Below are 10,951 nucleotides of genomic sequence, written 5' to 3' on the forward strand. Positions count from 1 at the left end.
TGGAGGACTTGGAGAAGAGTTCTATTGAAAACTGTCAGCAGACTATCTCTTCTTACCTGATTATGGAATAAATCTCAGCCTAATTGCTGCAATTCTCTATAAGTCTTTTTTCTAATTTACATGAGAGAGGAACATTTATATATATATTACTGGGATTTTTTTTTTACTTAGTATTAATTCCTAGTATTCTTTGCACAGTAGTCTCCAAGGTCACTGCCTCTCCTGTGTCTTACTGACATTTGGAAACTCTAAGGAGAAAATGACTGGCCTCTGAAGGCAAAGGTATCATGAGAATATTTGAATCGGAATCATCTCACTACCACAGAGTAGCATGATTTGCTCATGTATGTGAACTATAGTCCCTGCAAATAGTACAAGACTAGGCTGGAATAAGTGGTCAACCACGGAAGAGCACATCCCCATGTAATGTAGTAACTTTGTATTTTTCCTTTGTCTTTCATTTTGTTTCCAGCCTACTTGGAAGGTTTCCAAACAGAGTCATTACTTTTCTTAGCTACTAACTTTGTGCTTTTCATCTATGAATTAGAGATTTCTAAGTAGAAAATTTACCTCATCTTTTTAAGTATAAAAGTGATAATCATAAAAATTATCTATATTTACACTATGCATGACTATTTTAAAATACTTATCCTAAACATATTGTTTGAGAACTTCATGTATTATCATTATATTTATATCATTTCTACCCATCTAATCCATTCCACACTCTTTCATCTGCGTCTCAAACACATAGCCTATTCATTTTTTCTATTACAAAGCAAGCCATCTACTTCTTCTAACTACTTTATAAATTACATATGACTTGGTTTTTGCTATTATTTATTTTGACTTTTTTTTTTCTTTTCTATTTTTCGGAGCTGGGGACTGAACCCAGGACCTTGTGCTTGCTAGGCAAGCGTTCTACCACTGAGCTAAATCCCCAACCCCTTATTTTGACTTTTAAAACAGTGCTAAGTACTACATGAGATTTTCTTTTAGACTTTAGATTGAGTAATTATATCAAATTCCCTAAAACAGAAAGAAAAATTAATTTTCCATACTCTATGGTGTATGAAAAGACCCAGTTACACATATTAAATAAAATAAATTTTTTATGAATTCCTTGATTTCAATTTTTTTTCAACTTGTTAATTGCCACAGTGTTCCTGTTTTCTCAATTCTGTTGTCAGTTGCTGTTCAATGATCAATGAAGAACCAGAGCCTAAAGTAGTTTTATCATCACCCCTTTGCTTTATAGATAGGCATCTTGTTTTTAATAACTAATTAAAATTATGATACTTAAATTCTTTTTATGGTACTTATTATATTTTTATTATTTAAAAGAATTTTAAAATTCAACTGCATTTTGGTTAACATTCTTTCCCTCCCCCAAGTCCTTACAGATCCTCTCCCCGTCAATGTGTAATCAATCATATAAAGGTACACGGAAAACTGTGGAGTGTATTATAGGTTGATCAGCTACTCCTGAACATGAGGACTGTCCTGGAGTGTTGATAGACTCAGTTTCACTCTATTGGAGAAAATCGGCCTTCCTATCCCAGCAGGTATAAGTGCCACATCCTACCTAGTACCTAGGTTTCCATTAATTCATGCATGCATGAATTCATTCATTTTAAAAAATATAACAAAATAAACCTCAGAACACTTATGCCTAAGTGGGATTTCTCTATCAAGTTTCTCCATCAGACCTCAGGGAACCCTGTAGAAGAGGAAGCAGAAACAGTGTAAGAGCCAGAGGGATGGACACCAGGTAACTGCAAATATCAAATATTGTCCAATGCCCTTGAGACACAGAAGGGATTATATATATATGTATATATATATATATATTATGATTTTAAGTAGTATATTATGGTGGATGAGTGCGATATAAATGCAGAGTCAACATGTTTTCCAAAACTATACTCTCTTACAAAAAAGAGTCCATGAATAAATGAGAAGTTGTATAAAAGGAATCTGCTTTAAAATGGAAATTATCATTATTTTATTGAAATTACATATAAGGAAAGATTAAAAAATAAGTAAATACTATCTAATACTAGTCTAGTATAGACAGTATTAAATACTATTAATAAAATATTCTCTAATACTAGTATAGATAATATTTAATTATTTATATATAAATATTTATAATTAAAAACTATTGAATATTAGTATAAACCTAGTTAATTTCTCTATTTTCTGCATGAGTCCATTACTAGAGCTTTTATTCACCATTTCAAACTACGTTGTTAAGATTATTACAGAATTAACATATTTTACCATAATATAAACTATTTTCTTATATTATGTATTCTTGAAAAATATAGTGAAATTATTTATATTTTATAATGCATATATTTTATAAACTATACACATACATTATATATCTATATACATACACACATTATATATCTACATACATTTATATCTGTACACATACATTTAGAATATATATTTTAATAGAAAAGCCACTAATTATTTGACTTTAATTGCATTACATTTTCTATTTAGTTTGGAGGTAGAATTGACCTTTTTGAAATATTAAAAATAACCTTTATTTATGAAATTAAAATGTCCTATATTGAATTTAATCAAGTACTTACATTTTATAGTAATTTTCTAAATCTTTTCTTTTTATGTTTATGAGATATATTTATGAGATTATGTACATGTTTTATGTATTGTACATTATATGTGAGAGTATAAGCATGTGTGTACATTTGTGTATAAAGCCCAGAAGTTGATATCCAGTGTCTTCATTGATTATTCACATTATTTATTGAAACAGAGTCTCTCTAAACTCTCATGTCATGCTCTAGGTACCAGCTGTCTCTGTCTACTCAGTTCTGAAATTATAGTGCCACCATGTCTACTCATGGTTTAGATGAGTGTTGGGGATTTGAACTTAAATTCTCATGCTGTGCGGCAATCACTTCACTCACTTAGACTTTCTCTAGAACCTGCTCTTTTTTTTCTGTGTTATAGTCAGTAGGATTTTGGAACTGACTGTGATGTATGATTAAAACATTAACCATAGGTACATTTATTTGTATATATGAATATTTGTAACTGATCTCACTAATACCATATCATTATTTATACATTTTCCATAGATCCTTCTTGTACAATCTTCAGAAATAATAGCAGTCTCTCTTCTTGCTAATACTTTAGACTTTCATCTTTTTACTTTCATGTTTTGCAAGTTTTCTGTGTCTCCCATTATCTGTCACTCTACCAAAGATACCTACACAAGATATTATGAAGGCAGTAATGACGACAAAATAAATTTCTTTTTCTATTTCACTTACTTATATGATAATAAAATGTTATTCAAATTATATAAGCTGTATTATATTGTGTTTGCTAATTGCTGCTTTCCAAATTCTCAATTTATTTTTATTTTTAATAAATACTCAATACTTATATTTAAAGAAAGACTTTCTGTTTTATATTTTAAGACATATTTTATTTGTATGTATGTATATGTGTGCATACTTGTGCAGGCTCTAGAAAGGCCAGAAGTGGGTGTTCCATCTCCTGGAGCTTAGTTACAGTAACACCCTCCATCTACTAAGTAAATGCTATAAACCAAATTCAGATTTGCTGTAAGAGCAGCAAATGCTGAGCCTTTCTTTCATTCATTCATTCATTCTTTCTTTCTTTCTTTCTTTCTTTCTTTCTTTCTTTCTTTCTTTCTTTCTTTCTCTCTCTCTCTCTCTCCCTTCCTTCCTTCCTCTCTCTCTCTCCTCTCTCTCTCTCTCTCTCTCTTTCTTTCTCTCTTTCTTTCCTTCTTTCTTTTCCTTAATATATTGACTCAAACTAATAGCCCCAAGCTCTGAAAAGCTCATTAGAATAATCTTTATAACTTAATATTGTAATGCAAATAGACACATAATATTGACAAAAAATTAAAACGTTCACTAATTCTATCACGTTATGTACGTAATGTTCATTTTCTCTGTGGCCACAACTTTTCTTTTAGTAACTTCTAAGCCTTGTAGAACATGGAATCACAATTTCTAACTTGAACTTTTGCTACAGTATACACAGCAAGGTAGCACTCTTTTTGAGGTCTATTTATGAATCGGGCCAATGAACACAAACAATTCCTGACTTACGTTTCAATAATGACAAGCTGTGACTTTCTTTTCATTACTGCATTTAGAAACTTGAATAATATAGTAATAAAATTAGAAAGCAATATGATATTTTTTTCTCTTAACTAAACACTGGCAAATGATGTCAATTTACTCAGTTTAGACCGTAAAGACTTCTGTTTATTAATTTTCACTTCATTTTAATCCAAATTCCATTGAACATAGACTTTCTTCACTTAATTCTCACAATGACCATATCCAGGCAGGGTTCTTTGTGAATTTCAAGGGACTAAATGCCTGTGGCAAGATATCCTCTGTGATGCCTCCCCCTTGTAAACAAGCATGGATGAAATTATTTCTTAATACTTTATACCAATTTTTTGTCCTTAACGATATAATTTAATTTAGTTATTAAAGGACAGAAAACATGGCTCATATATTTTGTTATCTACAGTCAGAAAATAACATTGGTTTTATACCAAAATTTTTATACTTCCCATTTAAGCATATTTCTGTGAGGAGTTTTCAACCAGGAAGACTTATGGAAACACTGGTGTTTGGGGATGGTTGTGTCTGTAGGAAATGACCATAGTCATAAGCATCTTATTTGTGCACACCTCAAAACGCATATTATGCATGAGCAGAAAACAATAATCCACTTCATCCTTACAGTTTACAGACTATCTCACTTATTTAAGTTGCACATACAGAACATGGGGGCATTCAGTGTTAAGATGTGCATGAGCATATTTGAGTTTTATGCTCGACTTCTGTATTACTCTATTGAGTAAGTGAGGATCTGTCTCTTAGTCTCCTTTAATGTGTTATGTCCAGAAGAATTGTCAAATAGTTTAGTTAGGTTATTAGTTGCTGTTTTCCAATGAATTTGAAAAGGTTTTGTGAGTAGTATTCTCTAATGGTGTGATACATTTTAACATCTTTACAGGAAGTTTAGGGGTTCCTAAGTTCTTGCTGCTGATTGTACTGTAAAATATGAAATCAGAGAGTTTAGTATTTCTAATTCTTGACAGACCTCAAAATTTCAGAGGATCTAAGATATTAAGCAAAGTGCCATTTTCTTTAAATGAGGCTTTTCATTTCTCAATTCTAATTAAAAATTACTGATCATTTGGGGAACGAAACTGAAGCCAGAGTTTGTATAGTGTTGATGATGAAATCGTCTCTCTGGGTCTTATTATAAAACTACTCGTAGCAAAGAGAATTCCCTATACTGTAACTTTAGTTTACTTGCTAATCAGTTTCCAGGGGCCTTATTATAGTGAAGGTTTCTTTAGCTTTTTCATGGGGACATATTAACTGAAAACAGTCTCAGCAAATATAAAGTTTCAACTTTTTCATTAACAGTAATGAATTTAGTTTGAATATACTGAAATAATTGCAATTCCCCAAGGACAGCTCTTTCTTCTACATTGAAGCCCATTCCTCTGGGAAACAGAGCAGTTTAGTGGGAACATTTTGAGCTGACTTTCACTTAGTCTGTGCCCAAAGTCTTTCACAATTTATCTGGGCACTCTTGGGAAGATCATAAAGTTGAAATCTCAATTACAGTAGAAAATACTGTTTACAGCACACGACTATTTAATGTCAGTATTAACCATAAGAGTACTTATGATATGTCCTAAGCGAGTTCTTAAAAACATCTGTTCACCGTATCATTGAATCTAACAAGTATTGTATAATTTGGGCTAAATTTTTCAATATTTTAAATAAGAAAAGGAAGGCCCAAAGTTTGTGTGTGTGTGTGTGTGTGTGTGTGTGTGTGTATACACATATATACATATATATAATTTGTTTACATGTGGTATTGATGCTTTTAGTCACTGTATTATATACAAAGATAGATGCAATTATATGTATAATTACAATTAATCACACACTATATTATTCCTTTAGTAACAATAACAAATGTACACACATTATTTATAATAATAAAATAATAAATATTGTATTGTTTACAGGGGAGATTTTTATTTACACTATAGAAGTGTAAATAAAAGCTATGGTAAGATTATTTACTTGAGCACATTTTATTTGGTATCTCAAGCTTCTTTATAAGTCCATCTGTATTCTTAAAACTCTGTGTTAGAATACAACCCTGGCTAGTCAGTTTATCAAGGACCTCTGAACAACTTGCTTACTCACTCTCAATACGCAGCCAGTTTCCTAGTCTCTCGCTTCAGGTGATGTCTGACCAGCATGACCTGTTTTTATTAATAGTTCGGTCTATTTGTTTAGCCAGAATCCACTGTATTTCTTCTGTTTTCTCACAGTCATTTTAAATTCATTAATACCCCCTTTACCCTTAGGATTGGAGCTCTACTTCTTTACAATATTTTCAGAGTGCAGGTTGACATTTACCCTCATTGGAGGAAGTTATGGCATCTCCCCTGTACCATTCTAACATATAATTAAGATCAAATATAGTAACCAAAGCAACTTTTATTTTCCAATAAGATTTCCATTTTCTTATCTACCAATATAGTGAAATAGACCAATCTCTCAATTTTTTAAAAAAAAATATAGATTTATTTTATTTTATATGTTTGGATGTTTTGCCTGAATGTATTTGCATGTACCAAGAGTGTGTCTGGTGCTTGGTGCGTATAGAGGTTAGTAGAGAACATTGGATCACCAAGAGCTAAATGATTTGAGCTACCATATGCATGTTAAGAATTAAATTTGTGTCCTCTGAAAGAGTAACAAGTGCTCTTAATCACCCAGACATCTCCTCAACTCCTTTTCTCATTTCTCTTAGGCTTATACATACAGACCAGAATTTTCCTTTCTTCAGTTATTCATTTTATTAACTTTTTGTTAATGTTCCCATTTAGTCTGTCAAATCTTGACATAGTGTTACAGTAAGTTAAACCTCCTACTTAAAAATTTATAGGATATTTTGAAAAACAATTTCTAATAATATCTTACAAAGCATTTCCATTGTTTTTCTCCAGTGCAGAAATTAGATAGAAGGTGTATGACTTATATGGCTATATGAATCCATGGCCTATTCATGCCTATTTTTTCTTTTTCTTTGTCATTCATAGGTTGCAGCTGGACTTGTGCCACTTTCTAAACTACATCACTGAATTCTTTTTATTTTCATTTTAACCACATAATTGTATTGGTTTTATTTTTAATTTACATTAAGGTATTTTTAGGTTTGAGAATTTCTGCCATACTAAATATATTTATATCATTTCCATCTCTCTATTCCCAGTTCTCACATCTCCTGTATTCACATTTATGAACTCTTCTTGCTTATTTTTGTTACACACAACACACACACACACACACACACACACACACACCCAAATGTCATTTAGCTAATTAATGGATACTTAAGGTAACATATTCATAGTGAGATTCTTTTTAATACACAGGAAAATTCAATATATTATATTAAACTGGGTATCTGAAGCATAGAAAGACAAATGCTCCTGTGTTCTCTCTTATTTGTAAATCCTAGTTCTAATTCTATCAATTTGAGCATACAATCTAAAATGGTTTTCACTGTCTATGATATTAGCATTCAGATCCAAGACTTTAAGTTAACACTTGGGGGGGATATTCACTTTATTTAATATTTTTCCTTTACTTGATTCTTAATAGGAGAAAAAGTAGTAGGGCACAGGATACAGTTTAGTGTGATACATTTGCAAATATATGATAATGCATGTTAAACATCAGCCCTATGAAGAAAAGTTGATAGATATTTTCTCAGTAACTATGATATTCTTGCTATACATTTGTATTTTGTTACAATTGAACTAGATGCTGCTCTCATGAGGCATGAGAGTAAACTTTTAGACAGCATCTCTGTTTATAACTTCGGTGTCTTGCATACGGTTGCATCTCACTGTTCCTGACCTAGTTGGAAAATGATTGACCAGTTTTAAAGCTATGTAAAACACAAGCGTGTAAGTGACATGGTTATCACTAACACTAATATTCTAAACCAGACCATTCTTTGATGCCTTTATTTAAATAATTTCATATATGTCTCAGGCCAGTAAAAATATTACATGCTGGATCTCACACTAATGTAAATTTGTACTGTCCTTACAAATAGCTGCAGTACAAAGAACTTTCAAATTTGATGAATTTTCAATTTATGGATCCCTTGACATTTCTGAATTTTATTGGTGGTATGTATTATGACATAGGTTTTCATTTTACCATTATGCAAGTTTTTAATCCTCTCTAGTCTGTCCTTTTGGTCTTTTTAATTTTTCCCCTCTCTTCTTCTTCTTCCTCCTCTTCCTCCTCCTCCTCCTTCTCCTTCTTCTCTCTCTCTCTGTCTCTGTCTCTGTCTCTCTGTCTCTGTCTCTGTCTCTGTCTCTTTCTCTCTCTCTCTCTCTCTCTCTCTCTCTCTCTCTCTCTCTCTCTCTCTCTCTCTGTTCTTTTTCAGGACAGAATTTCATTGTGTAGCCCTGTAGCTCATTCTGTAGAACACTCTGGGTTCCAACTCGGAGATCCAAGTCCTGATATCAAGGCCATGTACCATCATTGCCTGTCCTGTCTGTGCTATTACTAAAAGAGATGCAAAAACATTAGAAACTTCAAAGGATATAAACATTCAAAACTTCAGTGTTTTAAGTTTGACTCAGAACATTTGCAGTAGATTTTTTAAAATTAATTATTACGGACTTTTAAATAGTTACATATTTAGAGTAATTGACATAATAATATTCTTATAAAAATTGCCCAATTTCAAGTTCTAATTCTGTGCCAAGAAGTGTTTCATGTGTTCTCAAGTCCACTTCCACTATCCATTACATGTTTTTTGTTTGCTTGTTTTAAGAAAATCTCATTGTTTAGAAAATGTCTAGAGGTGTGTGGGTTTATTTCTGGGTATTCTATACCATTCATCAACCTGTAGGTCTTAGTATTAATACCATATAGTTTTTATCACTATTGCTCTGTAGTACAGCTTGGGGTGATTCCCTCAGAAGTTCTTTCATTGTTGAGAATTGTGTTCACTATCCTGTTTTTGTTGTTCTTGTTGTTGTTGTTGATGATGATGTTGTTGTTTTTTTATTAACTTGATTATTTCTTATTTACATTTTGAATGTTATTCCCTTTCCCGATGATGTTGTTTTTATATGAAGTTGATAATTGCTCTTTCCATGTCTACAAAGAATGGAGTGGGGATTTTGATGGGGATGGCATTGAATCTATATTACTTTTGGTAAGATGAGCATTTTTCCTATGTTAATCCTAACGATCCATGAGCATGGGAGATCTCTCTACCAGCACCTGACTGAGACAGATCCAGATACTTCCAGCCAACCACTGAGCTCAGGGACACCTATGGAAGAGTATGAAGGACTTGATGCCTCAAAGTAGGGGTATGCTACAGGAGTGAGGTGGGAGTGGATGTGCAGTAGGGGAGCATCTTCATAGGTGAAGGGGAGGGTGAATGAAGTTGGGGGCTCATGGAGGGCTGACTGGTAAAAGAGATGACATTTGAAATATAAGTAAATTAAATAAATTAATAAAAAGAAAAGAGAAAAAAGAAAATGTCACATATGGTCTCAGGAATCTGTACACTAGGCCCTGTTCCCAACCACAAGCTGAGCCATATGTATGTAATCAAAACTGTTTTCTTAGGTCTGCACTTTTGCAACACATTTGCAAGGTGATTGACTCCATCTCTGTCTAACTGCAGTGAGTGTACAGAAAGCTTGCTCTTGGGAACTATACAAGTAAACCTGGAGGGGGTTATATACAATAGGGGCCAAAAGTTAAAACCTGTATTTAATAAAAAATATCACCAAATCTATTAGTAAACAAGTTAATGTGAGTGATGCTGAAATTTTAGAGGCTTTCAGATTTCTCTAGCTACACTTTCTGAACACATGAAAATCCCAGGTTTTTTTCTTCTTTAAACAACACATTGTACTTCAGTGTGTTCTTGTCATCACAATAGACTCTTGTATACTATTGGCTCTGTGTCTTTCCTTGTGAGGCAACAGTGTGTATGAGGAGGTACATTCGTTGGATTTTTGTTAATATAATTAACTCATTCCAGTTTGATTTATGTTAATTGTTGATACTTAAGTTGTCAGTAGACATGTTTTATTTATGATATATTTCATCTTCAAATTATGTTATATGTCGATATAAATGTATATTTGGTATTTTACAAAAAACAAAAAAAGAAAGAAAATGTCACTTATGTTAGCTCCTACACAGTCATTTAGATATATAGTATCCAGGTAAGACCTGGATATTTAAGCCTTATTTCAAGTTCTTAAGTCACCCTAGAAAATTGTAGGACTCCAGAGAAATCCATACTGTTTTTCATTGTGAATTATACCATAAGCATTTGCTCAACTTCCTTTCTACAGTGTCAGGAGGTCGAATCAGTCAGGCCTCCTAGACCATGAGCTTAAGTAAATATTTCTTTTTAAAAATTTCACTGTTTCAGGTATTTCATTATAACATGAAGATTATTTGTCCATAAACATAAATTTAATTAGTGCCTACATTTTTTCTCTTCCACATCTAAACCTATTTCATATCAAGTTTACATGTTTAATCATATAACAAAAACAAAGATAAAATACTGTAAATTGTAATTATCAAAGCACTGTTCAAAGTACCTATCATTTCTTGCAAAATTCTATCAATTTTTACAAATCTTAAGAACATTTTTGTTTTATTATTTTATGTGTCGGGGTTTTTTTTCCCTGCATGTAGATACTGCAATGTGCACGTGGTGCTTGGGAGGTCCAGAAGATGACTTCTGATTCTATGGAATTCAAGTTACAGATGACTGTGGCCACCTTGTAGATGCTTGGAATCAAATCCTGATCCTCTGGAAGAAC

The sequence above is a fragment of the Rattus rattus genome, chromosome 5 (assembly GCF_011064425.1).
Source record: "Rattus rattus isolate New Zealand chromosome 5, Rrattus_CSIRO_v1, whole genome shotgun sequence".
Classification (NCBI taxonomy): domain Eukaryota; kingdom Metazoa; phylum Chordata; class Mammalia; order Rodentia; family Muridae; genus Rattus; species Rattus rattus.